Raw genomic sequence first — 15,262 nt, forward strand, 5'->3', positions numbered from 1 at the left:
TGGGGACAGCACCAAGACTCTCAGGAGTGCAGGGCCAGCCATTTATCCAGGGGGCCACGATTAGAGATGTATTTGACCTCACAGCCATCTGGGATGAGACGCTTCTCGGCCACCGTGTCTTCAAACTCATCCACATTAAACTTAGTAAAGCCCCACTTCTTGGAGATGTGGATCTTCTGGCAGCCAGGGAACTTGAACTTGGCTCTGCATAGGGCCTCAATTACATGCTTCTTATTCTGCAGCTTGGTGCAGATGGACATGATGACTTGGCCAATGTGGACTCTGGCCTCTGTGCCCTGGGGCTTTCCAAAGGCACCCCGCATACCTGTCTGGAGCCTGTCAGCCCCAGCACAGGCTCCAGACAGGTATTGTTGATGCAGATGATGTGGAAGGGGTAGAGTCTCACTCACATGTGAAAGCCATCTTTGCCACAGCTTTTCACCATGGACTTGGCACAAATATAGGCAGCCTTCAGGGCTTCGGAGGAGAGCTGCTCCTATTCATCTGACACCATGTGGCCACAGAGTGGGAACTCATCCGCTTTTGCCTTCTTTTGCCCCAGGTCAAAGATGAGGATCTTGGCATCAGGGACACCTCGGCAGAAGCAAGACTTTGGGTATGGCTTGTTCTTGCAATATCTGTAACCCCAGGCTGAGCGGCAACCCATAGCGACACAAGGATCTTCAGTGGCACCAGGATCTTCAGTGGCATGCCGAAGGGAAAGAGGACCCTCAATTCTTAACACTACCCTACATAGTAGGTGCTTTTATCCTCATTCCAAAGAGACAGGCATTGAGGATCAGTGTCAATCGCCCACTCTCACATCGGGTGGGAAGCCTAAGGTTAGAAATTGGACCTCTCTGATTCCAGAGCTCCTCCTATTTCCATTAAACTTCTCTCTAAGTAACAATGTCAGTCACTTTAGAAACAAAACTATGAAGGCTTGTTATTTACTTTTTATCTCCTTGGCCCCATTTGCAAATGAATGGTACAGTTAACAAGACAGCCAGTGGAGAATCTAGTATGAGACTTTAAATTTTGTTTCTTCATTTAGGTTCCTATAGATGTACTATATATATTTAGTTTATATCATTGAAATCATTTACTTAATACTCCATGTGCAAGGCACTGTGATAAGGGCTCATGGGTAACTCTATGCCATTGATAAGCTCACAATCAAGAGTAGGAGGATGAAATGAAAACATATCATTTCCAAACAATGTGAGAAGTTTTATTATAGGAGCATGCAAAAATATCTACCTAACGCATAGTAGAATGGCAAAAAGTAAAAAATAAAAATGTTAGTGAGATGTGATGCCTAAGATAAATCTTGAAAGATGAGTGGGAACAGTGTGAAAAGATGAGCAGGCAAGCAGAAGAAAAATCAAGAGCAACCACATGGAGAGGCTTAGCAACATGGGGTATATAGGGAAACAGTGTTTAGTATTTTTATGGTAATCAAGCATATAATAAGTCAAAGTAAAATGGGCTGGAGAGGCATATAAAATATATAGCTTATGGATGAATTTATCCTGGAGATTAAGAGATTCCACTGTGATATTTTAAGCTAAGGAAAAAATATGGTCGGAATTGACATTTAGATAAAGTAGTATGGACTCGAGGGAACAAAACTACAAATAGACTCATACTATTGCAATAGTCCATGTGAGAGATGATTAATGCCTTAGGGTAGTGATGGGTGAAAAGCAGGGTATAGTTTCAAAAATATGTCGTAGGTAAAATGAGTAGGATCTATTAGATGATGAGCGTAAGAGAGATGTGTGGAATGCTACTCCAGTTACTGCCTTGAGTGGTATACTTACTTAAGTTAAGAAAATACAGAAGGAATATATTTGGGGTAGAAAGAAGAAGCTTAATTTTGGAATATTGAGTTTGAAACGCTGGTGGGATATCCAAGTGGACATATTCAATAGATACATGGCTATAGGAATCTGGATGTTAGTGGCCATTATACACTGGGGAGACATCAGCATACAGATGGTTGCAAATACCATGAGAATGCTCAGTATTCACAGAGAGTATGCAGAATATAGAGTCAGACTTGCTCACCCTACCTGTTCAAAAACTTTTATAAGACTGTTAATGTAAGCATTTTCTCAAAACATTTACTGAGTACCTACCAAAAGCCAGATCCTGAATTCAGGGTTTTTGAATCTGCTATTTTTTTACAGCCTCCAAATGTCTAGATTTGTGCTCCATATAGTGTTGACACTTTGATTTCTGCGCCATAACCTTGGCATGAAGAACTGTCATATAAGCTTTGATAAATTTAAGAATGATTTGTTCTGAAATTAGCTTTAGCTACCTTCCTTGAAGATTTTTTGTTGTTGTTCCTTTCATACCTCCTTTATCCAGGAGATCCTAGTTCATTTTTGTCCATTCTACAGGAGCCCATGTTTATCTGGTGAATTTAAAAGATGTCGGGGTAAGAATCAGGATTGGATCGAAAATATAATTTCTCCATAATGATTTAAATAAAAAATTCCATTTCTTCACTCCCATTTCTCCTTCCCTACCAATATCTGGTAAAATTGGATTACTGAAATTTCTATATAGGCTATGTGGTCCAGAATGGATAAGTGAGTCCAAAATGAGATGAAAGATTAATAATAATGTATATATTAGCTGAAATAGCAGAAATTGGGGAGATGATACCTGAAGCTGGAAGGAAAGGAGAAGACTTTGGTTTTAGTTAATTAGAAAACAGTAAATGGAGTGTTTAGTGAAGAGTTGAAGATGAAGGAAGGTCTGTATGGTCAAGCAAGGATTACATACAGATTCTTCAAATGGTTTGAAGGGAAAATCCAGTGAATGAAACAAAGAACAATGGGTGTAAGTGGAAGTTCCCAACATGATACTATTTCTGAGATGCTGGGAAGATTCCATTGGTGAATTCTCTCACTTTCCCTTAATGTCAAGAACGAAGATTTTTCCATCCTCCCTGAGTGAGGAGGCTAATGATGTAAATGTTGTTTGAGTAGACATACTATGACCTATTTAGAGGAATTTTTCTGATAGATATTGCAGACTCTCTGAGAACACGGTTAGAAATATGTAGAGGAAGGCAGATAGGAATGCTACTTTGGGCAGGAAGCTTATGGAATAAACAAAAATATAGTGAAAATGATTGGCAGGGTTGATCACTGAAGCCATGAAGTTCACATAAAAAAATAATCATCTAAAAAAAAAGTATTTGCCCCTCCTTCACATGGCCACATTCTTCATAACAAGCTGTCTCATCCTTACCTTCAGGAAATAGGTTTTGATAAGACTAAGATGGTAATTATAACCCCATTTTGCATATCAGTTTCAGCCAATGATCATGAGAGAGGGTCTTCTAGAGGTTTCTAAGAACATTTTATTTTTTAGGTCTTAGCTGGAAAACACGATCCCTTTTTGCTAAGGACAGTTGCCTGGATGTGCTACCCAACAATGCTACAACCATGTTGCAGGCATGAGAGAAGCTAACCCAACAATCCAAAAAAAATGAGAAATTAAAAAAAGGTTGGTTCTGGACAATGTTTCTGAACCACTGAATTAGCCTTTTTAACCTTAGAACTTCTTTTTTAAAAATATATATTTTATTGATTTTTTTTCAGAGAGGAAGGGAGAGAGTGAGAGTTAGAAATATCGATGAGAGAGAAACATCGATAGCTGCCGGCTAGGCAGAACTTCTTTTTATGTGATATTAATTTCCTTATAATGTAAGCCACTTTGAATTAGGTTTTAGGTTCTCTGATGCCAAAATCTTCCTACCTCTTACTTAGCTTTCATTACTTTTTCTATCAAGGATGAGTCTAGGAATTTCTAAGATTATATATAGCATTTATTTAGGTTTAGATAGTTGTGTGTGTGTGTGTATGTGTGTGTATGTATTTATGAAGTCCCTAAAGAAGAAACTTATTGACAAATAATTTAGTCTTACCTAATTGGCTTTATTTTTTAAAATATTATTCCTTTTTATACATACTATTAGGATCTTCATAGAATTAAATTTGTATAGGGATAAAAGGGGGTAGATAGCCTGGGAAAAAATTCTTATTTAGAGAATGCCTAAACAATTGGCCCACGTGGTACAAACACCACTGTTCACTTATTGGGAGCTATGATCATTATAATCATAACCAGTGCCATATTGTGAATTATAAGAAAAAATATATTTGGTCAGTCTGATGCCCTTGGCTCCTGGCTCACAGTTTCCAAAATCCCTTGTAATTTCCCAAGTGTTGAGTGTGATAAAGGTGTCCTCTGGGTTGGTGAACACATAGAAATGCTGTTGAGGGTACATGGAGAAGGCATGGAAGTTCCATGCCCTTTCCCCACACCTTGTCCTATGCATCTCTTTCATATGGTTGTTCCTGAATTATGTCCTTTTATAATAAACTGGTGATCTAGAACTAAAATGATTCTCAAAGTTATGTGAACCACTCTAGCAAGGTAATCAAAATGGATGGAAGGGGGTTTGGAGAAGAAGGGGGAAGGGAGTGGTAGAAATGTATGACTTACAGTCAATCAGTCAGAAGTACTGGCATCTAGAGTCCCAGGAGGGGGTCGTTGGAACCTCTAATCTATAGCTGGTCAACCAGAGGCACAGATGGTAACTTGGGTTTAGGACTGATTAACCTGTGGGATGTGATGCTGTGTCTGGGTAGATAGTGTCAGAATTGAGGTGAATTATAGGACACAAGCTGGTGTCAGGAGAATTTCATGTTGGTATGGGGAAGCCTCCCCCCACTACATTATAATTGGTTCTGGGAACCCAAAATAACCAGTTTCTATGGGGTTAGCTCTGCATTCTCAAAATGATTAGCTACAGTGGTTCCCAAACTTATTTGGCCTACTGCCCCCTTTCCAGAAAAAATATTACTCAGCCCCTGGAAATTATTTTTTTTTAAATTTTAATAGCAGTTACTCATCGCCCCCAAATGCACCTGTGGCGATCACCGCCCCCCTGGATCGCTGCAGCACCCACCGGGGGGCGGTAGCGCCCACTTTGGGAATCACTGAGCTAGCAGGAACTATCAGAAGTCAGAGCACTTATAACTAAATGTGTGAGGCCCAGTGCAGCACAATGCATTTTATTTCCCATATTTATTGCCACGTTACCTTTTTAACTATCCTAATTTTGAATCCCAACAGTGATAAAGCAAGGAGAGAAAATGAAACATACATTTGAGTATCATTTAGAATATTCTAGAAGCTTTTCCCAATACCATTTAATTATCTCAACAAACTGAGTGATGTGATTATTATCCTCAGCCTTCAAATAAGGAACCTGTGGCTTAGAAAGCTTCATAGTCTGGCCAAGGCTCCCTAAATGGTAAGTCACAGAAATGGGGCTAGAAACTAGATGTTGTACTTCCAAACCTCATGCTCTTTATTAACACCTCACGTTTTATTCATTTTTATGCTGGAAAAAACAAACAAACCCCTATCTAAATAATCTGGTAACCCATTTCAGAGACTGAAAAGGTCACACATGAAGGAAATAGTGTGCGCTTTAATGGAGCTAGACTTTGAACACAATATAAACCTATTTTTTCAAAGGTCAAATTTGACTACACTGTGGGGAACTGGAATAACTCCAGGCACCCTGCTAACAGGTCAACAGACTGCCATTCTCTGACTGGAGCTCGCCTACACAGGAACACACAGAAATCTGCAGGCTGTTGAAGTGGCATTGCTGAGACCTGACTGTCAGTGTCTATATGTGGGACACTGTGTGATATCAGGAGATGGACAGGATGAGGTGCTGGAAAATTTCAACAACCCTAAGGTGTTACAAAAAGAGCTGAAAGAAAGTCTAGGTCAATCTTCCAAGCCCAGTTGGCCAAAGGAGGATTCTAGAAGAAGACAGAGGAAAGTCCTTGTGGATCTTCAGTTTAGAGGGAAAGAGTAACCTACTCTAGTTCAATATCACAAAGTAATATTGCCAAGTAATTCCTTATTTCCATCTCATCCTCTTGCCCTCCATGTATCTACTCATAAGGAAATATATTAGAATGGTTTACGACGTGTTCCAGCAGGTCTTGTAGTCTCTACACTCAGAAAAATAGCTTTTGCCCAGACTTGAAATGTCAAGTTGATTCACTCAAAGATTTCAGATTACAGACAAAAATTGAGCTTGATTAATGATCCCAGAAAGTAGTGTCAGGAATGAACATAAGTTTTGAAAGTATTTGAGAAGCTGCCAGGGAACATATTGCTCCATCCTCTATAAAATAAAAGGAAGGTAGAAGTTGACAGGTGGGGAAGCAGTGCTAATAAGCAATTAAAATGTAAAGAATCAGCTATATTGACCCAGGAATTCTATTCAGACAAATTTATTCTAAGGGAATAATTCAACAGCAGCTCAACCGCTTCTGTATAAAGGTTTTTCCCCTTTAGTGTTACAGAAAATAGCAAAAAAAAAAAAAAAAAAATCTTAACAAAACAAGAACAAACAAACCACTGGAGAATCGTTTAATAAATTACAGCACAGCAATATTATGGAAATGTGTTAAATTTTGTATTGAATAAAGCCTTTCATTTAGCTTCTAGAGAATTCCCAAAGCATGTATTTTAATCCCACTTATGATGAGAACTTGTTTTCAGAAATGAATCATCTTAAGTCATTGCCTTTTCATTGTGTACTTTCCTTCAGCTTTGCTGTTTGTTTCACAATCAATAGAAACCCAGGAAGAGACAGATTTTAAAACTAATTCTAAGGTGCTTCACAGCCTTACACAACATCCTCAATGGGGAAAACTTTACAGGGAGGAACACAATGTTGACCAGAGGGGAGGGTCTCCATACAAGGACAGCATCAGTGTGAAGAAACATTGTAGTGAAGCATTAATTAAAAGTTGCTGGCTTCTACTTAGGACCGAGGGATTTCCAGACAAAATAATTATTCTTCCTAAAGTCGGATGAGTAGTTTTCCAACAGGATTTTCTCCTAACATGTTGCGCATGAACAAATGAAAGAGCTTTGGAGTCAGATCAAGCTGGGTAATGATGACAGAAAGAATCAATGTTTTCTGGGCACTTGGAATATACCAGACAGATTCTAAGTATCCAAATTTATTGATATAATTATTACCACATCCCTATGAATTATGTACGGTTTTATCCTTATTTTACAAATGAGGAAAAGCTAGGACACAGGGAGATTGAGTAACTTGCTCAAGTTTACCTGATTGATTAATTATATGCCGCACGTTGTTTCTCACTAAAGATGCTGGTTACAAACACTAGCTGGGTCATTAGTTGGGCCTGGTTCCTCTTTCAATGGCCTCAGGCACACAAGCAACTATGCTATTTTTCAAACTCTTTCCTGTCTTTTCTGATTACTGGCTTGAGCCCCTGCCTTTGCCCTCTTTTGACCCTTTCTACCCTAGTAGAGAGGAAGCCCAATCCCTCTTTGGTATTGACCCTGATTGCAGTTTACTCTCAGCAACTTGATTTTATCAGCCTGGGGTCTGTTGGAGCCCAAACCTCCGTGCTTCCTATGGAAGCAGATTTACTTTGCAACTGATGGAGAGTCAGGGCCCCTCCCTGAAAGCAGTCCCTTGCAAGTCTCTGTTCCTATCTTTGTATTCACATTTTGTCACCTTTTCTTTTTAAATGGAACATTCCCAATTTTTTTTAAACTTTATTTTTCCTATATTTAAAAAAATAATTACAGTTGACATTAGATATTATATCAGTTTCAGGTGTACAGCATAGTGATTAGACATTTTGATACCTTATGAAGTAATACCCCCAATACCTGACACCTTACCTTATTATTACAATTTTATTGACTGTATTTCCTATCTGTACTTCACATCCCCATGACTGTTTTGTAACTATCAACCAAATTGTATGAACTTTAAGTATCACAAAACTTGTCTCTATTCCTGAATCTCAGCTTCCCTCCTCTCCCCTAAGAAAATCATAAATTAGCTGTGTTATGTTACTAGACTTGCTAAGGCTTTCTACAATTTCCCCATCGGCAAAATGAAAATGTTGAGGATCAGGTCAGACAATTTATGTAAAATTCTTGATCTTAATAGGGTGCATAATAATGTTACTTTCATGCCTGTCATTTTTTTTCTTATTAGTAATTTCTATAACCAGGCAGGTTTTTTTTCTCAGACAGTTCTAATACAAAATATGTTGTCTTGTTTTCCCCCCACATGTCCCCTAATACTTATGAAACCATGAATCCTCTTATGGGACATGACCTGTATCATCTTCATTAAATTTGTGGGTTAATGAATCTTTAATTTTTTATTTCCATTTAGACTTAGCTCTTATGATCTGTCTGCTCCCACAACCTAAATTATGCTGCTGTGGTTTAGGCTGGATTTGAAAATGAGATGGAGATCGATGAAGCTCTTCTCTTTACGTCATCTCAGCCTTTCTCCCCTGTTGATCTCTAGAAGAAACATATTCTCTTTCTTCGTAACACTCATTACAAATTACAATTACTTGCTCACTGGTTTATTATCTTTCTCACTAGACTGTAAGCCTTATGGGAGCAAGGGCATGTCTGTTTTTTTTCATGAGCATCTAGTACAGGTGTGGAAAAGGTAATGGCCACAATATTTATCAAAGGTGAGGCAGTAATGTTTATCCAAGCCTCATTCCATCTGGCTAGTTTTTCCCTTCTGTTGTACACAGATGTTCATTCAGAATTCTTATCTCACCAAAGCTATTCTGTTTGCTACCCTCCTTTCTTTCTGTAGTCTTCTTCCTTCACCTTTGTTGCTCCCATCCCACCTTCATGAACAGACTCTTACTTCTTTTTCCCATTCCTCTGTCTCTTGATGACTGAGGAACAAATAAAAAGTGTTTTCAAATTTGGCCAAAGAATTTTTTTTTTTTTTTTTTTAATATTTTTTATTGATTTTTTACAGCAAGGAAGGGAGAGGGATAGAGAATTAGAAACATCGATGAGAGAGGAACATCGATCAGCTGCCTCCTGCACACCCCCCACCGGGGATATGCCCGCAACCAAGGTACATGCCCTTGACTGGAATCGAACCCGGGACCCTTCGGTCCACAGGCCAACACTCTATCCACTGAGCCAAACTGGTCAGGGCCACCATGGCTGTTTTTTTTTTTTTTTTTTTTTCCTTTTTTTTTTTATTTTTCGCTAAAAGTATTACAAAGTGTATTACATAAGAGTCCTTTTTCCCCCCCCGCCCTTGACAGACCCCTGCCCTCCCTTACCCCCCAGTGTCTTATGTCCATTAGTTATGGTTATATGGATGCATACCAGTCCTTTGGTTGATCTCTTAATCCCCTCCCTCCTCCCCCCCATGGCCAAAGAATTTTGATAAGACCAAGATGAAGTAGGATTACAGACGGGGGTTGGGGTATTCTTGCTCTCTGTATGTATGTGAGGGTGATGTGAAGGGAGGACATGTTCCCTGTGAGAGGTAGAGCTACCTGAGAGTGGAATGACGCCCACAGAGAGTGAAGCCTTGAGTCTGTTGAATTGTGCTCTTACTTGAGCTTTCAAAAGAATCATGTCAGAATGGCTATCATAAACAAATCAACAAACAACAAGTGCTGGCGAGGATGTGGAGAAAAAGGAACCCTCCTGCACTGCTGGTGGGAATGCAGTCTGGTGCAGCCACTGTGGAAGACAGTATGAGTTTCCTCAAAAAGTTGAGAATGGAACTCCCAATTCACCCAGGAATCCCACTTCTAGGAATATATCCCAAGAAACCAGAAACACCAATCAGAAAGGATATATGCACCCCTATGTTCATAGCCCCACAATTTACAATAGCTAAGGTTTGGAAACAGCCAAAAGAATCATCTCCATTCCTCTACACTGGACAAAATAATGAAATCACAAGTCTATGACTGGAAACTGCTTGTCTACTTCTATTCATCACATTGTTTTAATAGTATCACTTTAATAAAGGGAATTATATTTCTCCTGATTTCAGATAATGTATTGTGATTTTTTGTAATCAAATATAATTTTAATGGAGGGATTTACTAAGTTTACCATTTCTAAGCAGATTCCACATTGCTCAGTGTCTATCACAATATATTAAAAGTGAGATCGCTTTAATTTCATAATGGAGATATAAAAAAAACATTACAAATTATTCTGTAAGGCCTTTTCTTTGGTAGTGTTTCTGATGTACTTATTATTATCAGATACTGAACTAGGAGTTGGATGGTGGTCTGGAAATACTGGAATTTATCAGCAGAATATAGTAAATTAATGTATGCAGCCATATAGCATCATATATGCTATATGTGTATACATATATGTATACACATACATACACACATATCTCTATATAAGCATACAAGCACACCCATATAGGTACATGAAAGTTCTTCAAATTTTTCTAAACTGATTGCACCTTAGTTGACTTGAGATAGGCAACAAATCATGTTAATTAAGTGAACTGGCTTTGGAATTAATTAATATGGTTTCGATTTCTTAGCACTACTACTTCTAGCTGTATGATTTTGGGTAACTCATATAACTTTTCTTAAATTTTCTCTTTGCGTAATGGAAGGAATGCTACCTAACTCACAGCATTGATGTTTTAAATGGATTTTAACATCATGAAATGTCACAAAGATACTATGAGATAGGTACTGTGATTATCCCCATTTTATAGATAGAGAAACGAAGCAAGAGTTGTAAAGTAATCTGCTCAAAGTCACAGTCAGGGCAAAGCCAGGGCATATATCTGGGCTGTTGAATTCTAAAGCTCATACTCTAGAACATGAGGTCAAAGTTACCAAAGGGACAGAAAGCCAATTCAGAAAAAACCACCAAACACCAAAACTCCAAGAGAAGCCACAGAATATGAAGAAAAGGAGGAAAAGCAAACATAACCAGGCACTGTGTTAGGAGTTTGTATACATTGTCTCAAAAATCCTTACAGACCCGGAGTAGGTTAGTGATGATATTTAAAAGATGGGAAGATCCTAGGACTAAACTGGAAAATGTCATGGTGGACCTTGAACTTAACCTGGCATGACAGGCAGAAGCTAGGCTCGTGTGCAGTCACTATTTGTTGCATGTATAAGTGGTAAGAACAGTCAGTCAGGTGAAAAGGCATGGTGTTCTTTTCCTGTTACCTTTCGGCCTCACATAGATGTATTAGAACTGAAGGGCTTAGTTTTCTCCTTCATTGCTAGAAAGAGGACTTGGTGCGGAGAGGGGAGGGGGAAGAAAACCAACAGGGGCAAGCTCATTGCCTTGCCTATAATTGCCATGTCAGACACCACGTCTGTAACCCAATGTCCACAACAGTGACTGCAACCTGGTAGGGCTCAATAAACAAATGTACGGAATAAAAGAATGAATGAAGGAAGGAAAAAGATGGATTCTTTCTGGAATGACTAGAGAAGTCAGGGGAGAGAAAAGAAATCCACCACAACCAGAATCAATACCATCATGTTATCCTTTCTGTCCTCTCTCATATAACTACTTCCTCTTTGTGTACCCGCAGTGCCTCCTACAGAAACTTAAAACACCTACAATTCTCTATTGACATCTGCTCACATCTCTGGCTCTACTGTGAAGAGAGGAGTTATGGGATATTCATTTACATCTCTCTGGTGCCTAAAATATCACCTAGCTCATAGCAGACAGCATGACTGGTAGGTTTTCAGCAAATAGTACCTACATATTATTATTGTTTAGGTACTAAATATTCACCAAGCAGAGAATCTTGCTGGTCTATGACTGACCACTGCCCAACTCTTCTCCTTTTAGCCCATTTGTTTTTGTTGCATGGTATACAACTTAAATCTTTCTACCTCTTGTATAACTGGCTTCCTTTAATTCACTAAAATTAATCTCAATTCCAATCTCCATAAAAGTGTATATTGCCCCCTTGTGTCTCCTTTAGTGAAACTGCCCACCAACCCCTTGTTTGGTGCAGTAAATCTTCTGGTCCTGTGAGGCTCTGCTGCCCTCTAGGGGGCCTTGCTCATCACATTTCTCAGGACCAGTTTGCCCTGTACTTGGCAGCACAGTCCTTGGGTGGGATTGCCATGCTCAGGGCAGGGCTCCCAAACCCGAGTTCTGTTTCCCTGATCCTGGAGTCCCAGTTTACAAACTCGTGGCTGTATATGTAGTGGGTTTAGGAATATGAAACTTGGCCACAGCAAGCAAGGAGGATCTCAAGAACTGAAACCCATCACAGGTAGAGGCTTTGAAGAGACTGCCATGGGGTCTCAGTGCTCTTGGTACCAACAAGATCTTCGGTCACAGGTATCCCACCTGCCTCTTGGTGGTTTGCACATTCTATCAAAGTTAATTCTATGGAATCCAGTAGCTACTAATGAGAGTTCTACTTGATGAATGAACACTGACTTCCATTTTTGCTTGGGCATTTTGGGAGATAAAAAACTTCTTCAAAGAGATGGAGACTGAAATTGCTTCTTAAAAAATGTCCAAATCCAACATCTGGTTACCATACCAGTGATGAAGACTCTTAGCTCCACCTGATTTTACTTCTCTGTAACATTAGACCCATTGACCACTCCTTCATTTTTTAATCATTCCTTGTTTCTTTTATGGTATCACTTGTATTTGGGTCTTGGGTGTATTTAATACTAACAGTTAGGACTTCTTGGTCCAGTTCTCAGACTTCCTTTTATTTATTTGGTCCCTGGGCTCTGACCTTGGCTCCCAAATTTCAAATACCAAACTGTCTTGATCTTCAGGCGAGTTTTTGAGCAGGTCCTTGAACTTGTTCACTTATATGTCTCTTAGGCACCTTGAATCTAAAAATTCCAAAACCAAACTCATCTTTCTTCCAATTTCCTTTCCTTTCCTTTCCTTTACCATCCCCCTTCCTAAAAATTTTTGTTTCTAATTTATTCTTACTATCATCAAATGTGTATGACTCCCCCGAACCCTTATTTTAATCTCTAGATAGGACTTCTCCTCTGAGTGCAGAGGTTATAATATTAACATGTCCAAAATTAACACTTGATTTTACCTTTCATACCTGTCCTCCCCAATCCTTCCATTTACATGGATCAAAAAACCTGGGACTCATCTTTAATTTTTTCCCTTTATATATAATATAATAATCATTAAGTCTTACTTTCTACTTTAAACCATCATCATCTCTTACTTAGCCTGTCATAATTAATATCTGATTTCTCCCTTCTCTTCTTTACATTCTACATTTTATTCTATCTATAGAAACAACAGGGATATTTTTAATATATTAATATTATCATGTAACTTCTCAAACCTTCCAAAGCTTCCTATCAAATTCAGGACAGAATGCAAAATCTGTACCTCACCTCACCTGATCCCCAGTACCCATCTACCATTCTCTCCCTTTCTGGAGAAGTCCTCTGTCACATGACTCTGGCTTTATCTTCAATTGGTTGATCTATATCTACAGGGTATAGAATGTATATATTCTTTCATAGCTTATAGCTCAATTTTGAAAATGAAATATATTTTTAATAAATACAGCCTTTATAATGATTCAAAATGTGTGTATATATTTTTGGGACACCCTATATCTTTCTATCTCTATCTCTATCTCTATCTCTATCTCTATCTCTATCTCTATCTCTATCTCTATCTCTATCTCGCTCTAGCTCTATATTTATATACTAGAGGCTCACTGCATGAAATTTGTGCAAGAGTAGGCCTTCCTTCCCCTGATGTTGGCACCAACTTCCCTCTGGCATCTAGGACTTGGGCTTCCCTCTGGCACCTGGGACTTGGGCTTCCCTCGCAGCCCCAGCTTGGTCCAGAAGGTTGTCTGGAAGGATGTCTGGTCTAATTAGCATGTTACACTTTTATTATTATAGATTTATGTGAATATTTATTGTGTATTGCTACTTTTGTTGCAATAGTATAATTAACGTAATGAAGTTTGGTTGTAATTTGATTAAATAAAGCTTTCCTCATTTTGGAAAGATGTCCTGTAAAAAATCTACAGCAGGTTTTATTCTTTTAAAGAAAGAACATTTTTTATATACTATGGAGAATTCATAATAATTGAAGGTATGAGAGAAATTCATTACAGAGGTAAGATACCACACATATTATAATAACTTAAAGGCCCCCCTCATATGTGTGTGTGTATATATACCCCACAGTACATGATAAAATCTTTGATATGGGATATATATGTCTAGAACTTCTGTGGACTAGAGTGAAAAATGGCTTTATAAATGGCATATGCTGGACTGAGTAAGATGAGTGGGAATGAATTTCATGCTCAGTAAATGCTTTGTCGAAGCATTAATGTACAGAAATGTTTGGGGTTCATGAGTGAGGCAGCTTGACTTATACAGAAGATTAAAGCTCAAGAACAGTGTGAGGTAAGGTTGGAAAGGTAAGAAAGATAAGTTGAAGAGATTATGAAGAGCCTTGAATTGTCAGAGTGTTTTTCAACATGTAAGGCGTGAGAAAGCACTGCCTATTTTTGAGTTGGTCAAATTGATTGGGTTTAATCACTATTGCAGTAATTCAGATGTACAGAGATTGAGATGAGGTATTGGATCTATATAACAGTTGTGGAAATAAAAATGAGGATAAAAAACCCAAATGTTTGAAAAATACAATTTAAAGTAGCATCTAATAGTTTAATAACTTGTAACATCTGACTTAATATGTTTAAGTTGAGGACAAGGACCAATTAAGCACAACTAACTTTTTGAGGGTGGGAAATAACATTTGTTACAGAGCAGAAATACAGAAATAAAAAAAAATTACAGGAGAATTTATTTGATATGAGTGAGTTGAGGTTGAGGTGATGCCAGGTATTAAGATGGAACTATCCAGATGTCATTTAGACGTTAAGGAAGACTACTTGAGAATTGAAAGTGCAATGATGCTTGAGTTCTCCAAAGAAGAGAACACAGGAGAAAGAAGCCATAGGCCATGGACTGACCTTAGAGAACACCTACAGCTGGGAGACTGGAGGTGACTCCAAGTCGCCCTGCATCAGTCCCTTTGTGCCTGCAGTTATCTTTTGCTCCATGACTTGCTCTATATTTTCCTGCCTAAGAAATCAAACACTCTTACTTAGCTTTCCTTTCAAGTCTACCTCCTCTGTGAGTTTCTTTAGTATATTACGGAGGGTTGAAATTCTATAACTGATTCCCCTTTTCATACCAACAGGACTATTTTCTGCAGCTCAGGAGTAATGGAGGACATAATACGACAGCACAAAAAGCTTGAAGAGAAGCCCGGCAGGCATGGGTTCAAATCACCTCAATCACAAGCTAAGTGGACAGTCTTGGAAAGATTA

At 38.6% G+C, this 15,262-nt stretch overlaps 1 protein-coding gene and 1 pseudogene across 3 annotated transcripts in view; both read right to left on the bottom strand.

Annotated features, from left to right (window-relative positions):
• Window positions 1-15,262, bottom strand: part of GRM5 (glutamate metabotropic receptor 5) — a 443,750-nt gene that overhangs the window by 23,082 nt on the left and 405,406 nt on the right. The window lies entirely within an intron of this gene.
• Window positions 21-667, bottom strand: LOC139017423 (large ribosomal subunit protein uL16-like; annotated as a pseudogene).

This window comes from Myotis yumanensis, unplaced genomic scaffold (genome assembly GCF_028538775.1).
Source record: "Myotis yumanensis isolate MYYU_CA2020_CCGP unplaced genomic scaffold, mMyoYum1.0.hap1 SCAF_10, whole genome shotgun sequence".
In the NCBI taxonomy this organism is placed as follows: Eukaryota; Metazoa; Chordata; class Mammalia; order Chiroptera; family Vespertilionidae; genus Myotis; species Myotis yumanensis.